This window comes from Scyliorhinus torazame, unplaced genomic scaffold (genome assembly GCF_047496885.1).
Source record: "Scyliorhinus torazame isolate Kashiwa2021f unplaced genomic scaffold, sScyTor2.1 scaffold_267, whole genome shotgun sequence".
Lineage (NCBI taxonomy): Eukaryota > Metazoa > Chordata > Chondrichthyes > Carcharhiniformes > Scyliorhinidae > Scyliorhinus > Scyliorhinus torazame.
This window is the reverse complement of record NW_027307994.1, coordinates 202,817-226,560: the sequence shown is the minus strand read 5'-3', so window position 1 is coordinate 226,560 and position 23,744 is coordinate 202,817.

Sequence of the window (23,744 nt, the reverse complement as noted above, 5' to 3'; positions counted from 1 at the left end):
AATGTTTCCAAGTTTGCAGACGACACTAAGATAAGTGGTAAAGCAAAAAGTGCAGAGGATACTGGAAGTCTGCAGAGGGATTTGGATAGGCTAAGTGAATGGGCTAGGGTCTGGCAGATGGAATACAATGTTGACAAATGTGAGGTTATCCATTTTGGTAGGAATAACAGCAAAAGGGATTTTTATTTAAATGATAAAATATTAAAACATGCTGCTGTGCAGAGAGACCTGGGTGTGCTAGTGCATGAGTCGCAGAAAGTTGGTTTTCAGGTGCAACAGGTGATTAAGAAGGCAAATGGAATTTTGTCCTTCATTGCTAGAGGGATGGAGTTTAAGACTAGGGAGTTTCCGCTGCAATTGTATAAGGTGGTAGTGAGGCCACACCTGGAGTATTGTGTTCAGTTTTGGTCTCCTTACTTGAGAAAGGACGTACTGGCACTGGAGGGTGTGCAGAGGAGATTCACTAGGTTAATCCCAGAGCTGAAGGGGTTGGATTACGAGGAGAGGTTGAGTAGACTGGGACTGTACTCGTCGGAATTTAGAAGGATGAGGGGGGATCTTATAGAAACATATAAGATTATGAAGGGAATAGATAGGATAGATGCGGGCAGGTCGTTTCCATTGGCGGGTGAAAGCAGAACTAGGGGGCATAGCCTCAAAATAAGGGGAAGTAGATTTAGGACTGAGTTTAGGAGGAACTTCTTCACCCAAAAGGTTGTGAATCTATGGAATTCCTTGTCCAGTGAAGCAGTAGAAGCTCCTTCATTAAATGTTTTTAAGATAAAGATAGATAGTTTTTTGAAGAATAAAGGGATTAAGGTGTTCGGGCCGGAAAGTGGAGCTGAGTCCACAAAAGATCAGCCATGATCTCATTGAATGGTGGAGCAGGCTCGAGGGGCCAGATGGCCTACTCCTGCTCCTAGTTCTTATGTTCTTATTTACACCTCCTGCTGCCTTAGGAAAGTGGGCAGCAGAATCAAAGGGCCCTCCCACATGGGTTATTCTCTCTTCCTGTCAGGCAGAAGATACAAAAGTCTGAGAACACGCACTCAGAGGTTCAAAAACAGCTTTCTCTACTGTTGTAGCGCTACACTCCATAGGATTGCTGCACCTGATGTATTTACATCGTACGTTCTTCATTTTTCATGTATGGAACGAACTGCCTGGACTGTACGCAGAACAATACCTTTTCACTGTAACTTGATACACGTGACAATAAATCTAAATCTAAGTTGTGGAGATGCCGGTGTTGGACTGGGGTGAGCACAGTAAGAAGTCTTACAATGCCAGGTTAAAGTCCAACAGGTTTGTTTCAAATTACTAGCTTTCGGAGAACTCGCCTTCCTCAGGTGAATGAGGAAGGAGCAGTGCTCCGAAAGCTAGTGATTTGAAATAAATCGAAGTTGACTCTTTTCTTTTATGAGAAGAGAAGGTTGAGAGGAGATTTGATAGATTTATTCCAAATCACAAGTGGTCTGGACAGGTGGATAGGAAAAATATATTCCCATTGATGGAAGGATCAAGAACAAAAGGCACAGATTTAAGGTAATTGGAAAAGAAGCAATGGAGAGATGAGGAGGAACCTTTTCACAGATTCAGTGGTTAGGATCTGGAATACAAGGCTGGATACTCCCAAAATGGGACTATGTACTCACGTCACTGTAAAAATTCTGGAGTTTTACTTTGGAGTTTCCTGCAAAATAGATCAGCCAATTCAATGACCTGCAGGGGGCTAGCAGGAATCCAGAGTAATTCACGCAGCTATAGTTGCGGATACGGACCCCTGCACTTCCAGTTTTGAGTCCGCGCTTGCGCACGGCGAGGCCTCCAGCGGCCGTGGCGAGTGCCATGGCGGCTTCGGACCGCGGAGGCAGATTAAAAACGCCCGTGGATCTGACCGCGCGATAGTAACCCCGGCCGTCTATAAGGCCCCCCCGGTGTCCGACCCCCCTGCCCCCCACCAGGGCAGCCATGGACTGAGTCCGCAGCCACCATGCGAGCATCCCGACTGGCGATAGCAGGTTAGTTACACGCTGTCGGGAGCTCGGCCGGTCGGGAGCGGAGGATCGTTGGGCAGGCCTCTGTCAATGGGCCCCCAGCAGAGCGGAGTACTCTGCGGTCACGCCGATTCCCGGGTCTCGGTGTATAGCCGGATGGCGCCGGGCCTGATTTCGGCATGAAATTAGATTCTCCGTCCCTGCACCCAACGCGATTTCCGCGTGGAGCTGCGGAGAATCCAGCCCACAGTGCGTGAGTGTGTAGTGGAGGCAGATTCAATTGAGGCATTCAAGAGGGAATTGGATTATTACCTGAAAAGGAAGAGAGCAGGGTTTTGTGGAGAAGGTGCAGTAGCACCGAGTGAATTGCTTATCTGCAGAGCCGGCACAGATATGAAAGGCTGAATGACCTTCTTCTGTGGTTTGACAATTCTCTGATGCTGTGATACTGGTAACTGAATGCTACTGTAAGAAAGTGTAAAGAACAAGTATACTGCTCTCGCTTTTCTGTTAGGCTTTAGGTGAAATGGATTATTTACCAATTACAAAGTCCATAGTACAGGAAATCACAGCATCTCCTATTCCAATGAGCACACTTTAAATGCTGTTGATAGCATGTTCATTTGAATTTAGTTATTGCTAGTATTAATACATTGTTGGTGCTTTGTGATTCAACAAAGGCTCTTGTATGTTATTAAAGCGATTTTTAAAACTGTAGCAGAACAGTAATTCCTCCATGCAATTGTTTTTAAAAATTCACCTCAAGAGGAATCTTCACCCCAGATTAACATAAAGTTTGGCCGAGTAAAATCTTGGAGAGCAGTCACAAACTCAGCCGCAGCAGCTGTGGTCATGCAGAAATTGGCATTCTTGATGGACATTAGGAAAACGATTAGGCCAGTTGTCCAGGCCTATTGGGTCCGCTCTGTTATTTAATTAAATCATCGTGTGAGAGAACTCCACTTACCCACCTTTGCTCCCAGATTCTTTGGGCGGGATCCTCCGAGCCCCGCGCTGGGCAGAGAATCGCCGCAACCGCGCCACGCCGCCGGCACGCGATTCTTTGTGGAGCGGAGAATCGGTGCCATTTGCGCCGATGCGTTTGGAGCGCCGCCAGCCGCGGGCCGCTGTCCGTGGCCGGGCCGCCGATTCTCCGGCCTTGATGGGCCGAGCGGCTGCGCGGAAACGGCAGAGTCCCATCGGCGCCGTCCACACCTGCACGCAGCCGGCAGGAATTCTGCTTGCAGGGTCGGGGGCGGCCTGTGGGGGGGCGAGGGGGGCTCCTTCACCGGGGCGGGCCTCCGATGGGGTCTGGCCCGCAATCGGGGCCCACCAATTGGCGGGCTGGCCTCTCCAGCCCCGGCCCTATTTTGTTACGCGGCCGGCCCCTGAACCCCCGCGCCATGTTGCGTCGGGGCCGGCGCGTTGAGGAAGTCTCCAGTGCATGCGTGTGTTGGTGTGGCGTGAACCGCTCCAGTGCCGTGCTGGCCCCACTCGGTAGTGCCCGCGCCCGTTTCATGCCGTCGCGTTCACGACGGCGTGGACACTCTGCCTCCATTTCGGAGAATCCCACCCCCCCATGTCCACATTGAGAAAACATTCCTCTATCTTAATCTTGAGAGCTCATGGAATGCACAGAACTTTGGAAGAGAGAGTTTCAAATTGCTAATACTCCACGTGTGAAGAAATATTTAATAATTATATTTCTGAACAGCCGAGCTCTAATTTTAAGATTACAATTGAGATAAAGGTCACCATTCCAGGAGCCTTTCTCAATGTTTTTTTAATCTTTGTCTTTTAGCTTTTAATGATGTGTGTAATCTGGCTCCCGAACCTTTGGCATGCAGAGGGGAATGAAAAGCAAATATTACAAATGTATTGGTGGAATCTGGATATATCCAAAAACACACTTTCCTGGCAGAATGGAGACAAATGGCAGGAATTTACGGTAAGGTGGCATTTCTGCTATTATTTTCAATCCACACAGACACAGGGAAAATGCGAAACCTCCACACAGACAGTCACCCAAGGCCGGAATCGAATCCGGGTCTCTGGCACTGTGAGGCATCAGTGCTAACCGCTGCACCAACAACAGGCCTTCGACTGGTGTCTTTGGTTCAACTGCATAACAGCAGCAAATCATGGTGTAGAAATTTTATTACGTACAAGAATGAATTCACAGTGTCTGGATGCATACGATACACACCTGTTCAAATGGTGGGAAGAAACTAGGACTGTCTGTTCATTATCAAAGGCTGGCATGTCTGCAGCACTGCCTACTCTAAATATTGGCAGCATGGCTATTTGGGATGTCTGGCAGGGAGATCTGGGGTGGAGGTTGAGCGGGAATAGTGGGGGGGGCTGGTGGTGAACATGTGAACAGATGCAGAATCAGACTGCATTGACTATACTTAAAGGCAGCCAGCTTCACTTGAAAGGAGGTTGCACACTGACTGCAGGCACCAAGAGTATATTCTTTTTGTGAGGGCCATGAAGAATCCAGCACGAGTTTCAATGATACAAAGAAATAACATTTATTTACAATAACATATATATACAACAGCAGCAACTTCGCTTGCTGCTTACTCCTTCCAGCTGGTTCCAAACTGGCCAGCTTTATTTATACAGGGAGTCTGCTAATGATTTCTCCGCCCCCCTCAGTGGGGAAGCTCATACTCCCACAGGATTGTGGGCTTGTCATTAGTCCCCAGCCAATGGTAAGCAGGCAGGTTATAACAATTCTCAAAGATTCTCAAAGGCCAAGTATTGCTGGAAGAAGTACAGAAAGGGCACTCGGGCTGTCTGAGGTGGTGTTGTAGGCCTCGGTCCAAGCTTTCCACAGAAGTAGGGTGAAGTCTTCCCTCTCGAGCAAGGGAAGAAAACCCTCCAGCTGACATCTCTACCACCAGTGGGAAAGTACTTCGGAGGTCGGTGTAAGGAGATAACTCATAGAGGGGGCTGTGGCACTGAAAGTTTAATAACCTCACCAGAGCTGTCAAGCTATCTTGCCTCTCAGACCAATTGCTTTCCAGCCAAGCCGAACCCACCTGCTACATGACTAGTCACGACACTCCTCTCCCATCTACTCTCCATCCTCCTCCAATCATTGCAACATTCTTCCCTCCACCTCCTTCTCACAAAAGCTCAGCATCTCCTCTTCCCATTTTATCCAGCACGGTAGCACAGTGGTTAGTACGGTTGCTTAACAACACCAGGGTCTCAGGTTCAATTCCTGGCTTGGGTCACTGTCTGTGTGGAGTCTACATGTTCTCCCTGTGTCTGTGTGGGTTTCCTCCGGGTGCTCCGGTTTCCTCCCACAAGTCCCGAAAGACGTGCTGTTAGGTGAATTGGACAATCTGAATTCTCCCTCAGTGTACCTAAACAGGCGCTGGAATGTGGCGACTGGGGGCTTTTCACAGTAACTTCATTGCAGTGTTAATGGCACCCACTACCCTCTGTGCAAAAAAACTTGCCTCGGACATCTCCTCTAAACCTTGCCCCTTGCACCTTAAACCTATGCCCCCTAGTAATTGACCCCTCTACACTGCGGAAAAGCCTCTGACTATCCACTCTGTCTATGCCCCTCATTATTTTGTAGACGTCTATCAGGTAGCCCCTCAATCTCTGTTGTTCCAGTGAGAACAAATCAAGTTTATTCAACTGCTCCTCATAGCTAATGCCCTACATGCCAGGCAACATCCTGGTAAATCTCTTCAGCACCCTCTCTAAAGCCTCCACATCCTTCTGGTAGTGTGGCGACCGACATTGAACACTATACTCCAAGTGTGGCCTAACTAAGGTTCTATACAGCTGCAACATTACTTGCTAATTCTTATACTCAAAGACCCGGCCAATGAAGACAAGCATGCCGTATGCCTTCTTAACTACCTTCTCCACCTGTGTTGCCCCTTTCAGTGACCTGTGGACCTGTACACCTAGATTTCTCTGACTGTCAATACTCTTGAGGGTTCTACCATTCACTGTACATTCCCTACCTGCATTAAACCTTCCAAAATGCATTACCTCACATTTGTCCGGATTAAACTCCATCTGCCATCACTCCGCTCAAGTCTCCAAACGATCTAAATCCTGCTGTATCCTCTGACAGTCCTCATCGCTATCTGCAATTCCACCAACCTCTGTGTCATCTGCAAACTTACTAATCAGACCAGTTACATTTTCCTCCAAATCATTTATATATACTACGAACAGCAAAGGTCCCAGCACTGATCCCCCACTAGTCACAGCCCTCTAATCAGAAAAGCACCCTTCCATTGCTACTCTCTGCCTTCTATGACCTAGCCAGTTCTGTATCCATCTTGCCAGCTCACCCCTGATCCCATGTGACTTAATCTTTTATACCAGTCTGCCATGAGGGACCTTGTCAAAGGCCTTACTGAAGTCCATATAGACAACATCCACTGCCCAACCTGCATCAATCCTCTTTGTGACCTCTTCGAAAAACTCAATCAAGTTAGTGAGACATGACCTCCCCTTCACAAAACCATGCTGCCTCTCGCTGATACGTCCATTTGCTTCCAAATGGGAGTAGATCCTGTCTCGAAAAATTCTTTCCAGTAACTTCCCTACCACTGACGTAAGGCTCACTGGCCTGTAGTTCCCTGGATTATCCTTGCTACTCTTCTTAAAAACAAAGGGACAACATTGGCTGGCTGTTCGCCAGTCCTCCGGGACATCACCTGAAGACAGTGAGGATCCAAAGATTTCTGTCGAGGCCTCAGCAATTTCTTCTCTACCTCCTTCAGTATTCTGGGGAAGATCCCATCAGGCCCTGGGGACTTATCTACCGTAATATTTTTCAAGACGCCCAACACCTCGGGCGAGATTCTCCGACCCCCCGCCGGGTCGGAGAATTGCCGGGGGCTGGCGTGAATCCCGCCCCCGCCGGTTGCCGAATTCACCGGCACCGGAGATTCGGCGGGGGCAGGAATCGCGCCGCGCCCGTTGGCGGGCCCCCCCCCGCGCGATTCTCCGGCCCGGATGGGCCGAAGTCCCGCTGCTAGAATGCCTGTCCCGCCGGCATGGATTAAACCACCTCTCTTACCTGCGGGACAAGGCAGCGCGGGTGGGCTCCGGGGTCCTGGGGGGGGGGCGCGAGGCGATCTGGCCACGGGGGGTGCCCCCATGGTGGCTTGGCCCGCGATCGGGGCCCACTGATCCGCGGGCGGGCCTGTGCTGTGGGGGCACTCTTTTCCTTCCGCCTTCGCCACGGTCTCCACTATGGCGGAGGCGGAAGAGACTCCCTCCACAGCGCATGCGCGGGGATGCCGTGAGCGGCCGCTAACGCTCCCGCGCATGCGCCGCCCGGCAATGTCATTTCCGCGCCAGCTGGCGGGGCACCAAAGGCCTTTTCCGCCAGCTGGCGGGGCGGAAATCAGTCCGGTGCGGGCCTAGCCCCTCAAGGTTAGGGCTCGGCCCCCCAAGATGCGGAGGATTCTGCACCTTTGGGGCGGCGCGATGCCGGACTGATTTGCGCCGTTTTTGGCCCCGGTCGGCGGACATCGCACCAATACCGGAGAATTTCGCCCCTCGTCTTTTTGGATCTCAATGTGACCCAGGCTATCGACATACCCTTCTCCAGACTCAACACCCACCAATTCCTTCTCTTTGGTGGATACTGATGCAAAGTATTCATTTAGTACCTCGCCCATTTCCTCTGGCTCCATACATAGATTCCCTTGCCTATCCTTCAGTGGGCCAACCCTTTCCCTGGCTACCCTCTTGCCTTTTGTGTACGTGTAAAAAACCTTGGGATTTTCCTTAACCCTATTTGCAAATGATTTTTCATGACCCCCTTTAGCCCTCCTGACTCACTGCTTAAGTTTCTCCCTACTTTCCTTATATTCTACACAGGCTTCGTCTGTTCCCAGCCTTTTAGCCCTGACAAATGCCTCCTTTTTCTTTTTGATGAGGCCTACAATATCTCTCGTTATCCAAAGTTCCCGAAATTTGCCATATTTAACCTTCCGCACAGGAACATGCAGGTCCTGAATTCCTTTCAACTGACCTTTGAAAGCCTCCCACATATCAGATGTTGATTTACTCTCAAACATCCGCCCCCAATCTAGTCTCTTCAGTTCCCGCCTAATATTGTTATAATTAGCCTTCCACCAATTTAGCACAATCAGCCTAGGACCACTCTTACCCTTGTCCACCAGCACTTTAAAACTTACTGAATTGGTCGCCATGAAACCATTATCGATTGTTATAAAAACTCATCTGGTTGATTAATGTCTTTCAGAGAAAAAAAATCTGTCATCCTTACCTGGTCTGGCTCCACCACAATGTGATTGACTCTTAAGTGCCCTCAGGGATGGACAATAAATGTTGGCCCAGCCAGCGAAGCCCACATCCCATGAGCAGATTTAAAAAACATGCGGTGCAAATACAACCCGTTCGCTGTAAGGGAGGGTTCCAGTATTTGGACCCAGCGACATTGAAGGAATGGCTGTATATTTAAACTTATATTTAAACTTAAACTCCCTTTCACCTGAGGAAGGAGCAGCGCTCCGAAAGCTAGTGACATCGAAACAAACCTGTTGGACGTTAACCTGGTGTTGTAAGACTTCGTACTGTGTATATTTAAAATTTAAGGTGATGAGTGACTTGAGGGGGACATCCAAGTTGTGGCGATCCCATGTAGCTCCTATCTTTGTCCTTCTAGCTGGTAGTGGTCATGGGTTTGGAAGGTGCTGTCTAAGAATCGTTGGTGAGTTCCTGCAGTGCAACTTGTAGATGGTACACTGCTTCTAATGTACGTCGGTGGTGAAGGGAGTGAATGTTTGTAGAAGGGGTGCCAATCAAGCTTTGCCGGGAAAAAGAGTAGCAAGGAAAATGGTGAGCTTTTATTTGCTGGAGCTGCACTCATCTAGGCATGTGGGGAGCATTCCATCACATTCCTGACTGGCGCCTTATAGGTGATGGACAGGCTTTGAGGAGTAGGATGTGAGTTACTCACTGCAGGATTCCTAGCCTCTGACTTGGTCTGGTAGCCACAGTATGTATGTGGCTAGTTCACTTCAGTTTCTGGTCAATGATGACCCCCAGGATTCAGTGATGGTAATGCAATTAAATACCAAGGGGAGATGTTTAGATCCTCTCTTGCAGGAGATGGTCATTGCCTGGCACTTGTGGGGCGCAAATGTAACTTTCCACTTGTCAGCCCAAGCCTGGATGTTGTCCTGGTCTTGCTGCATTTGCACATGGATGGCTTCAGTATCTAAGGTGTCACAAATGATGCCGAACATTGAGCGGTCATGACCAAACATTCTTACATTTGACTTTATGTTGAAAGGAAGCTCATTGACAAAGCAGCTAAAGATGGTCAGGCCTAGGACACTACCCTGAGGAACACAAGCAGTGATGTCCCAGGATTTAGATGACTGGCCTCCAACAACCACAGCCATCTTCCTTTGTGCTAGGTGTGACTCAAATCTGTGGAGAGTTTTGCCCTGACTCCAGTTTTGATAAGGCTCCTTGATACCATATTCAATCAAATGCTGCCTTGGTGTCAAGGGCAGTCACTTTCACCTCACCTCTGAAGTTTAGCTCTTTTGTCCATGTTTGAACTAAGGCTATACTGAGGTCAGGAGCTGAATGATCCTGGCTGAACCCAAAATGACCATCAGTGAGCAGGCTGTAGCTAAGTAAGTGCAGCTTGATAGCACTGTTGATGACTCCTTTCATCACTATACTGATGATTGCGAGTAGACTGATCGGATGAAAATTCGCCAGGTTGAATTTGTCCTGCTTTTTGTGCACAGGACATATCTAATAATAATAACCTTTTATTGTCACAAGTATGAAGTTACTGTGAAAAGCCCCTCGTCGCCACATTCCGGCGCCTGTTCGGGTAAGCTGGCACGGGAATTGAACCCGCGCTGCTGGCCTTGTTCTGCATTACAAACCAGCTGTCTCGCGCACTGAGCTAAACCAGCCTGGGCAATTTTCCACATTTTCGGATAGATGCCAGTGTTGTAGCTGTACTGGAACAGCTTGACTCGGGGCGCGGCAAGTTTTGGAGCACATGTCTTCAGTGCTACTGCTGAATATTGTCAGTGCCTTTGCAGTATCCAGTGCCTTCAGCTGTTTCTTGACATTACGTGGGGTGCATCAAATTGGCAGAAAACTGGCATTTGTGATGCTGGGGACCTTTGGAGGAAACTGAGATGGATCATCCATGTGGCATTTGTGGTTGAAGATTATTGCCAATGTCTTTTGCACAGATGTGCTAGGTTCCTCCATCATTGAGGATGGGGATACTTGTGGAGCCTCCTCCTCCAGTGAGTTGTTTAATTACCCACTGCTATTCACGACTGGATGTGGCAGGACTGAAGAGCTTAGGTCTGATCTGTTCGTTGTGGGATCGCTTCTGTCTATCACTTGCTGCTTTTGTTTTTGCCATGCAATAGCCCTGTGCAGCGGCTTCACCATGTTGATACCTCATTTTTTGGTATGCATGTGCTCCTCACATGCCCTCCTGTACTTTTCATTGAACCAGGGTTGATCCAATGGCTTAGTGGTAATGGTAGAATGGGGGATATACCGGCCATGAGATTGAAGAGTGAGGCTGGGTGGCATGATAGCACAATGGTTAGCACTTTTGTCTCACAGCCAGGGACCCGGATTCGATTCCAAATTTGATTATGAGTCTTTTTGCTTTCCAACTGTTGTAGCAAACCTATAATTCCAGGAAAGACTTGTGGCCTCTCATTCTGCTTCACTCTGTCCAGTGAAAATGATTTCTCCTGATGTGACAAACCTGACACAATAAAGATGTTGCCAATGTCACCTTCTGCAACTTGGAATGCACTGATGACAGAAACATTCAGGTCCAGCATTGGTAGTCTTGCCCTGCCCTGGTTAGAGACTTCTAACCAGGTGTTATACAGTGCAATCTCCCCAAACAACGGTGCCTTAGACATGGCTCCTCTGTGAAGCTAAGATGGAAAGAAGTGCTCCCTGAAGGCCTGATGTGGGCACACTCTCTTCTCCCAGCTGCTCCTTCACCCGCCCAGCTTTTTCCCTGCTCCCTATTACCTTCAGGGCCAAATGTCAAACTACTCAATTGCCCGTCACTGCAATAAATCTCTTCTGAAAGCAGACAGAAGGAGTCCAGCATTGGAAGACATTGGGCAGGATTCTCTGATCCTGAGGTTAAATGTTGATGGCGTCGTAAACGTCGTCGCGTTTCACGACGGTGTCAACGTGCCCTCAGAAGTAGTGATTCTGACCCCTACAGGGGGCCAGCATGGCACTGGAGCGACCCGCGCCATTCCAGCTGCCGATGCTGGCGTCAAATGGGCACCGCGCGTCTGCCCATGCGCACTGCGACCGGCAGCAAGTGAGACCCACGCAAACACGGGGAGTATGTGCAAACTCCACACGGACAGTGACCCGGGGCCTAGATCGAACCCGGGTCCTTGGCGGCGTGAAGCAGCAGTGCTAACCACTCTGCCACCGTGCCACCCACGAATATATTTAATTAGTTAACTCTATATGTTATAACTGAACTCGGGGGATTATGTACAGCCATCAAACATTAGTGAATTTTAAGGACTTAGCAGTTTTCAAGTTCAAGAGAAGAAGCTGATAAAGCTTTTGTGCAATTCTGAATGAACCAGAGTAATTAATGTAACAATAATCAGGCTACCAAAAGACAAATCTGAATTGAATCTATCGCACCGTATTTATTACAGCTTCTCAAATTGCACTAACAAAATCCCAGAGTGAATAAAAATGCAAATGTTTGCAGTGTTGCACAATGTAATCAGTAAAAAATATTCCATTAATGAGGAAGAATGATTCCAGCACAATGTATTGGCAGGGTGGACAACAAGTTATATTCATATGAAGAATATCTCAATCCGCTTCACAGGATATCAAAATAAAGCAAGATATAGAACTAAAGAATCATAGAGACATCACAGTGCAGATAAGGCCATTCGGCCCATCATGTCTGCGTCAGCCATAAAAGAGAAACTAGTCGCTCATTTTAATCTCTCTTTCCAGCACCTGATCCGTAGCCTTGCAGGTTACAGCACTTCACGTGCCGATTGGGTACCTTTTAAATGGGTTGAGCATTTTGGCCTCAATCACCAATTTGGGCAGTGAATTCCAGACATCAACCACCTTCTGGGTGGAAATGGTTTCCCTCCTGTCTCCTCGAATCCTTCACTCTCCTGAAAACAATTCTTTCCTGTCTACCCGATCTAGGCAACTCATAATTCTGTACACCTCATGAGGGCAGATGCGCATAGCAACTAAGGTGACCATTCAGCCACTGAGGAGGTTCCACCAATCTATTATCATAGATTATCATAGAATTTACAGTGCAGAAGGAGGCTATTCGGCCCATCGAGTCTGCACCAGCTCTTAGAAAGAGCACCCTACCCAAGGTCAATACCTCCACCCTATCTCCATAACCCAGTAACCCCACTCAACACTAAGGGCAATTTTGGACACTAAGAGCAATTTATCATGGCCAATCCACCTAACCTGCACATCTTTGGACTGTGGGAGGAAACCGGAGCACCCGGAGGAAACCCACGCACTCACGGGAGGATGTGCAGACTCCGCACAGACAGTGACCCAAGCCGGAATCGAACCTGGGACCCTGGAGCTGTGAAGCAATTGTGCTATCCACAATGTTACCGTGCTAGATCATGGACGATATGTACTTCAACTTTATTTATTTGCCTTTTATCTATATTGCTTGGTACCCTTACTTCATAGAACTCTGTCAATCTTAGTCCTGCAAATTTTAATTGACCCGGTGACATTCTTTTATAGTTAAGAGTTCCAGATTTTCAACAACCTTTGTGTGAATATGTGGTCTCCACTCTAATTTTAAGATTATGCTCCCTTGCCCTCAGTTCTCCACCAATGGAAAAAGCTTTCCGTTATTTCTCCCCATGTCCAATTGGGTTTCCACCGAGTGCTTTGGTTTCCTCCCATAGTCCAAGGGTGAGAAGGTGAGGTTGATTGGCCCTTAGTGTCCAAAGGTTAGGTCGGGTTACGGGGATAGGGCAAGTGAGCGGGCCTGGCTGGGTAGGGTGCTTTTTCAGAGGGTTGGTGCAGATTCTATGGGCCGAATGGCCTCCATCTCTGTGGGAAGCATCGTAGAACAAGTGGCTAGCATTGTGGCTTCACAGCGCCAGGGTCCCAGGTTCGATTCCCCACTGGGCCACTGTCTGTGTGGAGTCTGCACGTTCTCCCCGTGTCTGCGTGGGTTTCCTCCGGGTGCCCCGGTTTCCTCCCACAGTCCAAAGACGTGCAGGTTAGGTGGATTGGCCATGATAAATTGCCCTTAGTGACCAAAAAGGTTAGGAGGGATAATTGGGTACAGGGATAAGGAGGAAGTGAGGGCTTAAGTGGGTCGGTGCAGACTGGATGGGCCAAATGGCCTCCTTCTGCACTGTAATGTTCTATGTTCTATGTTCTCCACATTTAGGGTTTCTATGATACTCTATGACTCTATGAACATGTATGCATCTGCTCAGTCAAATCCTTTAACCATTTTAAGCACAATTAAATAAAGATGATGCAATTTCTTATCTTAATGCCTAACGATGATGGGCGCGATTCAACAGTCTCATCACACCCAATTTGGTGTCAAGACGAGGGACCTGAATCTCTCGAGAGTTCTGCACGAGATTCGTGATACTGAAAACATCTCACGATAATCAACAGAATCTCGTTGTGCAATCTAGATCTACTTTCCGCTGGGTGATGCATTTTTAAATGAGCCATTGCACTCAACCAATTCACCCGTAGCCCGGAATCCACTGGCCTCGCCAGCAAGCCCTCAACTGTGGGCCGCTTGGTACTGGATCAGAAAGTCGTGAACCAATCATGGGGTGGGGGTCTCTCTGGGGGATGGTCGGGGACAAGGCAGGGTGGAACCACTGCACTCCCCTGGCATCAGGGCACTTTGACACTGCCAGACTGGCTCTTTGGTGCTGCTGTCTGGGCACCCTGACAGTGTCAAGGTGCCCAGGTGCTAGGTTGACTATGCCAGGGGTCAGGCCCAGGGGGATCCTTGCCCATGAGAAGTAGGGTGGGGGGGGGAGGTAGGCTCAAGGACCCGGGAAAAGGTAAGTTGATTGCAGTGGGAGGGGCTGCAGAGCAGGGTCGGCAGATTGGGGCTGCCTTTAAAAATGGTGCTCCGATCCATGAGTAACTATATAAAGAGTGCCCTTGACAGTTTCACGCAAAAGCAGCAAAGTGTCTTTGTGTTTCCCGGCGCCACTAATCACATTATTCAACGGACTTTAACTTTAGTCCGTTGAACAGTGCCCTCGGTATCATTCTGCACCCTCATCCTTTATGCCAAAGGCTAATATTGATTCATTTGCATTAATTTCTTTGATTTCTGGGGTTTTGTCAGAAATTTCGCTTTGTTTGCAATCAGCAATGCCAAAACAAATTATGCCATTTTTGGCAATTCTTTCTCCCTCTCTGTGTTGCCGCTCAAACTTATTTGCAGATCAGCAAATGCCATGAACCATCACAATCAGGCACAGTTTCAAAACAGGGAGGTTTCTTAAATTTTGCTTTAAAAACATTAATTAATCTATGGAAGCGTGCATACCTTGGCAAAGTTTGCTTAACAAACTGAAAATGAAGTGATCATGAAAACAAAATGAGCCTCTTAAATGACAATGCCAATTCCCACCATTGAGTCACCTAATTTTAAAGCTTTTCAAAACGTAACTATTCGTGCTCTTCTGTCCAAAGGATCCAGTTTAATTTTTTTGCAGCTTCCTCAAAGACCTGAAAATCAATACAATTCATGGGCACTCACGATGAGGATTAATTCTTCCTGGAGTATTGCCAGCTTTGTGTGCAGGGCCGACTCCTAATGAGATGATTTTAAAACTTGTGCAAAAGTAACTTGAGGTGGACGGCACGGTAGCACAGTGGTTAGCACTGCTGTTCAGCAGGTTCGTCACTGTCTGTGCGGAGTTTGCACGTTCTCCCCGTGTCTGCGTGAGTTTCCTCCGTGTGCTCAGGTTTCCTCCCACAGTCCAAAGATGTGCGGGTTAGGTGGATTGGTCACATTAAATTGCCCTGTAGTGTCCAAAAGTTAGGTGGGGTTGCTGGTTTACGGGTTAGGCTGGAGGTGTGGGCTTTAAGGGGCCGGTGTAGACTCGATGGGCTGAATGGCTTAAGGATGAGATTTCTAAATTCTTGGAAGTGCAGGGTCGGATTAGGACAAGTCAGCATGGATTTAGTAAGGGGAGGTCTTGCCTGGCAAACCTGTTAGAGTTCTTTGAAGAGATAACAAATAGGTTAGACCAAGGAGAGCCAATGGATGTTACCTATCTTGACTTCCAAAAGGCCTTTGATAAGGTGCCTCACGGGAGACTGCTGAGTAAAATAAGGGCCCATGGTATTTGAGGCAAGGTACTAACATGGATTGACGACTGGCTGTCAGGCAGAAGGCAGAGAGTTGGGATAAAAGATTCTTTTTCGGGATGGCAACCGGTGACGAGTGGTGTCCCGCAGGGTTCAGTGTTGGGGCCACAGCTGTTCTCTTTATATATTAACGATCTAGATGACGGGACTGAGGGCATTCTGGCTAAGTTTGCCGATGATACAAAGATAGGTGGAGGGGCAGGTAGTATGGAGGAGGTGGGGAGGCTGCAGAAAGATTTAGACAGTTTAGGAGAGTGGTCCAAGAAATGGCTGATGAAATTCAACGTGGACAAGTGCGAGGTCTTGCACTTTGGAAAAAAGAATAGAGGCGTGGACTATTTTCTAAACGGTGACAAAATTCATAATGCTGAAGTGCAAAGGGACTTGGGAGTCCTAGTCCAGGATTCTCTAAAGGTAAACTTGCAGGTTGAGTCCGTAATTAAGAAAGCAAATGCAATGTTGTCATTCTTCTCAAGAGGCTTGGAATATAAAAGCAGGGATGTACTTCTGAAGCTTTATAAAGCATTAGTTAGGCCCCATTTAGAATACTGTGAGCAATTTTGTGCCCCACACCTCAGGAAGGACATACTGGCACTGGAGCGGGTCCAGCGGAGATTCACACGGATGATCCCAGGAATGGTAGGCCTAACATACGATGAACGTCTGAGGATCCTGGGATTATATTCATTGGAGTTTAGGAGGTTGAGGGGAGATCTAATAGAAACTTACAAGATAATGAATGGCTTAGATAGGGTGGATGTAGGGAAGTTGTTTCCATTAACAGGGGAGACTAGGACCCGGGGGCACAGCCTTAGAATAAAAGGGAGTCACTTTAGAACAGAGATGAGGAGAAATTTCTTCAGCCAGAGAGTGGTGGGTCTGTGGAATTCATTGCCACAGAGGGCGGTGGAGGCCGGGACGTTGAGTGTCTTTAAGACAGAAGTTGATAAATTCTTGATTTCTCGAGGAATTAAGGGCTCTGGAGAGAGAGCGGGTAAATGGAGTTGAAATCAGCCATGATTGAATGGTGGAGTGGACTCGATGGGCCGAATGGCCTTACTTCCACTCCTATGTCTTATGGTCTTATGGCCTCCTTCTGTACTATAAATTCTATGATTCTATGATTGATCCGAATGGAACCTGCGCTTAAAGTTCCAAAAGCTTTTGCCCCAACATCAGGGGAATGGTACCAAAAAAAAAATCAACACAGGCAATTGGAAACTCGAGGAAGGGACAAAGCTAAATGTGGAGATGGAATGAGCTTCTCCTGACTCCAGCACTTAATATCCCCTTCCCAATCTCCTCCCTGCAGTGGATTCACAATTGCTCTGGTGCTGCGATCCCCAAATGGGTGATCTTTATATTGTTCATGACTGGCATGGTGTCTTTTGGATTCCCATCATGCCTGCAGCACCCTGATGACACAAGAGGGCCATTTTCATGTGGTCCTCATGTGGTTTCAGCACACTGCTGAATGGGCGATTGTGCGAACCTACTCAATGACATGCCTCCTCCCTGTAATTTCTGCTGACCATACAGACACTAATCATCTATGCCGTAATGAATTGTGCATATTGCCAGATAACACCAAATAACAGAACACAATTATACGACGTAAGTACCACGAATTATAATAAGACCAGATGAATTCACTGGACCAGAATTTTCCAATGTTAATGTTACAGAGTTTAAAAAAAAATCCTCCTCATATTCTTCCCCAGTCCTCTCACCATTTTCTCTGAAAGTAATTGGCAGAACACAAATGTGCTGAGATGTATTGGAGGTTGTGTCTTGAAAATATTTGCATTAATTTACCAGAGAATTGTATAATTTTATGTTAAAATACGTGTGTTGAATCAAAGCAATTTTTCACATCATTACATGCTTTATGAGGGCTATGACAGCACAATGACTACTTTCCAACAGCTGTTTTGTTTTAACTGTGTCGAATCCCATGATCCACCTTATAAATGCATTTTGATGTACACTATTATGAGTATCGAGCCAGCACCAGAGGAAATGAACAGATGGTATCGATATTGAAGGAGAGACAAAATATACGTTCAAATTGATATTGATACAGTTTATTCAGACCTCAATCCGAAGATGCAGCAAACATTTTTCCTCCTAAAAGTGTCACTTCCAGGTGTTTTTTTATGTATCCTTGATTTGAAAGGAACACAAAACATTCTAAATAGTTACATGATTCTCCCTAACAGCATTTGTGCTATGAAAAATAAAGTATGCTGACCTAACAGCTGGTTATATAAAGCACACCAGATGCTGAATGTAAGAACTACAAATTTTTATCGGGATTTATGTTCCAGCCTGCTTCAAGTTTATTCCACAAGAAGAAAAAAATTCTCTTTATTTTGCAAAAAAAAAGCAATGCTACTGGAGTCATTGCATCTTAGAAAGCATTGGTTTAAGTCTCCAACATGACCTGACTGCTCAATGGATTCTTCAGGAATCAAATAAACTGCCCTGCAAATACAGTCTACTGAATAATTCAACTCTCAAATGATGGAACTATTCGTACCTTGATTGTTTCTTACCTCCTCAAATCATGGTTTCCTTGAACATTACATTGAGCTTTATATTCTGATTTCAACCTGAACTATTCCTGTCAGTCTACCAACGTAAAGCATCATTAAGAGACCTCTCTGTTCCTCTTGGTAGTAAATTGAGAATTACACTTTGCATGAGCTAAGCACAATTTTTAATGGAAATCTTAAAGGAAAAGTTTCCACTTAACTTTGAGGACGGAGGAATTTGATGCCCCCTGACCCATTTACAGTGCAGCAAATGTTTCTTTTGTGGTGATTAATTTTCATTACTCCCCTTATGGAGAGAAGGCAGGATAATGGGACTGAGAAAAATTTCAGCCATGATTAAATGGCGGAGCAGACTCGATGGGCCTAATTCTGCTCCTTTGTCTTATGGTCTTATGGGGTACCACAAACCAGATGCACTTGATCCTGCACTTAGGACAAAGAAAGGTGGCAACGCTTACCCGTACCGCAGCACCTCGTCACACAACTGAACACTCATCAGTCACAACAGTGTACATACACCATGACCGCCAATCAGAGATTACTGCAAAAACATCCCCAGGAAAAAGTTCACTTCCATCATTGTAGAGTCATGAAACGTTAAGCACTGGTATCAGGTGACCGAGTTTTTATGTCTCCGGTTGAAAGATCACAATTTCCATGAACCACCTGCTGAATGCAGTGATTGTGAAGATGAATTAGCAGACAATGCAGAAGCAGACCGCTTATTAAAAGGGTCAAGTGTGATGCAGTGGAGAAATCGAGGCTGGGATATCAATGGTTGCAGAACAAACCATTTGCATGAAAAGCAAATCAGTCGGAGACTTTGGCACTGGGAACTGAATTATTAGGAATCTGGAAGTCTAGAAATACTGACACATAGGACTGGGAATCTTAAGAGTAAATCAAACAGTCTTCAAGGAACATAGCAAATGAAGAGCTCAGTGAGTGCCTTCCAGCTATTTTCAACACTTTATCAACATCTAAAGGTACATAAAAATGGAAAATGCTGGAAAATCTCAGCAGGTCTGGCAGCACCTGTGGAGAGAAACCAGAGTTAACATTTGAAGTCCATATGACTCTTCTTCAGTTAAAGACAGGTAAAAATGTGTTGGATTTTATACTATTTAAGAGGGAGTGGAGCTAGTGGATCAAAATAGAAGTCAGGGATAGGGAGGAGCTCAGGAGAGATTTGACAAAAATGTCATGGGCACACGGTATATCCGACCCATCTTCCACGCGCCTTCCCTCACTTCTTTTCCTACCTCCCATCACTATGATAGGGACCCCCTCGTGCGGGAGTTGGCTTCATGGTGGGAACATGGAACATCAAGGTGGAAGAAAGACCCAGACCGGAGATTTGTAAAGAATGTACTAAAGTACACTGTGGGCTCAAAACACAAAGCATGATGGTCAATTTGGCCAAGCCAAAGCCTTGCCAAAATTAGCAAGGTCTGCAAAATGAATTAAATTGTGCAGGAGAAATGGCCTTAAACTGTGAAAAAGTTACTGTGCTCATTAAAGGTAATCAAAGTGCCTGTCTGTGCCAGTCTGGGGATTGATAACAGTGTAAGAGATAACAAAGCAGAGTCAGGCTGGTTCTATTCCTTCAAGCATGGTAAGAGTCCCACAGCATAAGAACAAAGGAAAAGACACTGATGTAATTGAAAACCAATTAAATGGTTTGAAAACCAACTAAAAACAGGCTTTACCTTATATGGCACAGGGTCAGAGTTAAAAAGGTATAAAGAAAGAGGCCACAGAACCATCAGGGATGCAGTGGTTGAGAGCAATTTGGTCCATGGCTCAGAAGAAGCACATGGAGGATTTTGCCATTGGATTGACCACTGGACTGCTGCATGCAGGGAAACTAAGCAACTGGTATTGTCGTTTTTACTTTTACTTTGGTTGAGTAAAGGTGTACCACCTGTGAAAAAACCTCATCCAAGTCTGCAAGCAATACCCCGATACTCCGGCCACTTGCCATTTCAACTCGCCGTCTTGTTCTCATGCACGCATGCCCGTCCTTGACCTGCTGCAATGTTCCAGAGAAGCCCAATGCAAACTGGAGGACCAACACCTCATCTTCTGATTAGACACATCAGAGCCCTCAGGACTCAACACTAAGTTCAACAATTTCAGACCATGAACCCTCTCCTCCACCTTGACGCCCTCATTAAATCCAATGTTTTTATCCCAGCAACATCTCCCCACCCACCCCTAGTCCAAACCCCTCCCCCACCCACCCGCCACTGCTTACTACAGGGTCATCTGCCACTTATTCTGAATGTGGAGATGCCGGCGTTGGACTGGGGTGGGCACAGTAATAAGTCTTACAACACCAGGTTAAAGTTGAATAGGTTTCTTTGGAATCATGAGCTTTCGGAGCATAGCTCCTTCATCAGGTGAGTGAAGAGGTAGGTTACACAAACACAGCATATATAGACTTAATTACCTGCGAAGACTCGCATTCAAAGTATCATCTTGCATCATTGGCTTTGTCTATATATGCTGTGTTTGTATAACCTACCCCTTCACTCACCTGATGAAGGAACTGCGCTCCGAAAGCTCGTGATTCCAAATAAGCCTCTTGGACTTTAGTCTGGTGTTGTAAGACTTCTTACTTATTCTGAAGGTTTGCTTTCACATAGCTCTGACCCTTGTTCTGCGAATAACACATTCTGCTTTATGCCACTATCAGCACCTCCTTTAGTCTTTAACACAGTGCCTTTGTAGCTCTTATTAGCCTTAGTTTTATTAGCTCTAATTCTGTCACCTTTGCTCACGAGTCGCCAGGTATCTTTCTGATACTGCCACATGGTCCAAGCTCAAGTAATGATTAATAATACAGCACACCGCTTAGTAAATTTTAAATCAATGATCATTTATTATATACAGCAATAAATACTTGCACAATAATACTACCTCTAGACTATTACCTACCACTAAAGGCCAATACTTAACTTTGGTAATGGCCCACCAGGTCAGTGAAACGAATTGGGTCTGGCCTGCGGGATTCAAAAAGGCTGGTATGGGTCGATAGTCTGGAACACCTATCAGGTAGCGATCGCTGGAGTCAGACTTCCTTGTTCTTTCGTCGAAGGGTCTCGAAGGTTGCGAGTAGGAGAAGAAGGGTCGATCTGAACTTGGCCCCGATCTTTATAGTTCCCAGGCGCTTCCCGCCTCTCGGGGCGAACCTTGACCCTGGTCCCAAGTGATTGGACTTGGTCGTTCACCTTTCTTTGTCTCAGCCACTGCTGGCGCCGAGAGGTCTGGATCGGCTTTCAATTGCTAATTTGTTGCAATTGTTCCTGGGGATAGCCGATTAAACTGCAGATGGCTGGGTTGATGTGCTGCTAATGGTTGCAGGTATCGGTCTGGGCCGACTTCCCCAGAGCCGAATACACTGTTCTGTCTGCAGCTGTCCGTTTGTGCCCTGTTGGCTGATTTTCCCATCAGCGTTTTCAGTTCGCCATTTTACATCGGGGTTTGGCCAAATTAATCGGGAATCAGCCATTTTAGGTGGCTACACCTTCTGCACTGTAAACTCTATGATCTATGACTCACTGACATCAACATACCTTGTCTTGTGCCATGACATCTTTGTCAAAGTGGGGTTAGTTAGTTCTGTTGGCTGGACGGCTGGTTTGTGATGCAGAGTGACATCAACAGCATGGGTTCAATTCCTGTCCTGGCTGGGTTTATTTATGAAGGTCCCACCTTCTCAACATTGACCCTCACCTGAGGCATGGTGACCCTCAGGTTAAATGACCAGCAGTCAGCACTCAAAGGAGAGAGCAACCGATGATCCTCTGAGACTGTGACAACATTTTACTTTTTCAAATATCTTCTGAGCTCCAACCTATCCCTGACCTCCCATTTTGCTCCATCAGTTCCATCCTTTCTTATAATAATAATAACAATAATAGAGTATAGAATCCATCACATTTCTCCATTTCATTATGAAAAAGAGTAAAAATGTTTCTCTATCCACAGATGCTGCCAGACCTGCTGCGTTTTCTGTTTTTATTTCAGATTCCCACTATCCATAGTATTTTACTTTCATGTAAGGATATATATTTGTGGTCAAGCCATTGATCTTTCAGGAAAATATCTCTGTAACACTAGGCTGAATGACTCGGGACTCCAACATTGGTTGGAAAACTGGGGGGAGCGCTGTGTCACTTCCGTGGTGTCATGATATTCAGGTAAACATCATGGCACATACATACTGATGGACAGATCAACGGACCAATCAACACACACACAACACCACAGGCAAGAGCATACACAGTACAAAACAGGGAACACGACACTTCCTGAGCATTCCAGCAGGAGACTGCTCAGGGCACAGAGCTCATAGCAAGCCACTCAGACATCCACCATGTGCTGAGTGCCACTACAAGATAGTATTAGGAATAGGTCCACAGATTCTAGGGTTATGTATGATCGAACCTCAGTAACCAGTTTACCACTGTAAATAAATGATAGTAATAAAACTGAGTTGTACCATTCGCAAACGTGTTGGTTCGTCTGTGTAGCAGAGTATACAACACATCACGTGGGGTAGAAGTCCAATGCAATGAAGTGCCTGTCAGGCAATTAACTGGGCAGCTTTGGGTCTCCCTTGTGACCAAGGCCACTGGAAGGCCCCTGAGAGACACCAGACAATCAGAGGATGGCAACTCGCCAATTGCAGGCAGCACCATCAATGGCTGCTGCTGGTAATCATTCAGGTTGTACCCCAGAATCAATGCTGGATCCCAGGACACAGGTGAATGAAAGTGGGATGAGAGTCACAGTGAGGAGGTCGGCAGTGAGGAGACCGGAGGTCAGAGAATAGGATGGGGTGGGACGCTTTTAGCATCTCCGTATAACCGATTCCAGCTCCCACGATCAGGCACAGAATGCCAGTCAGTCAGGGACCATGCCTCGAGGCTGCCTGCCAATGAAGCTGGCAGGGTTTGCTGAGTACCCTTTGGGTGGGACATAGGAATAGAAGTCTTAGTAGCAGGAATAGGCAATTCAGCCCTTCGAGCCTGCTATGCCCTTCAATAAGGTTATGGATGATCTGACTGTGGACTCAATGCCATTTTCCTGTTCGTCCTCCTGAACCTTGTCTACTAAAAATCTCTATAACTCAGCCTTCAATAAATTCAATGACCCAGCCTCCACTGCTTTCTGGAGAAGGGAGTTCCACAGACCAGTAACCCTCTGAGAGAAAAAAAATTATCCTCACTGCACGGCAGCACAGTGGTTAGCGCAATTGCTTCACAGCTCCAGGATGCCAGGTTCTATTCCCGGCATGGGTCACTGTCTGTGCATAGTCTGCATATTCTCCCTGTGTCTTTGTGGGTTTCCTCCGGGTGCTCCGGTTTCCTCCTACTGTCCAAAGATGTGCAGGTTAGGTCGATTGGCCATGCTATATTGTCCTTAGCGTCCAAAAAGGTTAGATGGAGTTATGGGGATAGGGTGGAGGTGTGGGCTTAGGTAGGGTGATCTCTCCATGGGCCAGTGCAGAATCAATGGGTTGAATGGTCTCCTTCCAGACTGTAAATTCTATGATCAATGATGACCTCCATCTTAATGGGAGACCCCTTATTCTTGAGCTGTATCCCTAGTTCTCCTCTCCCCCACAAGCGGGTGGGCAGCCCAGTGGCACAGTTGCTTCACAGTTCCAGGGTCCCAGGTTCGATTCCTGGATTGGGTCACTGTGCGGAGCCTGCACCTTCTCCTCGTGTCTGCCTGGGTTTCC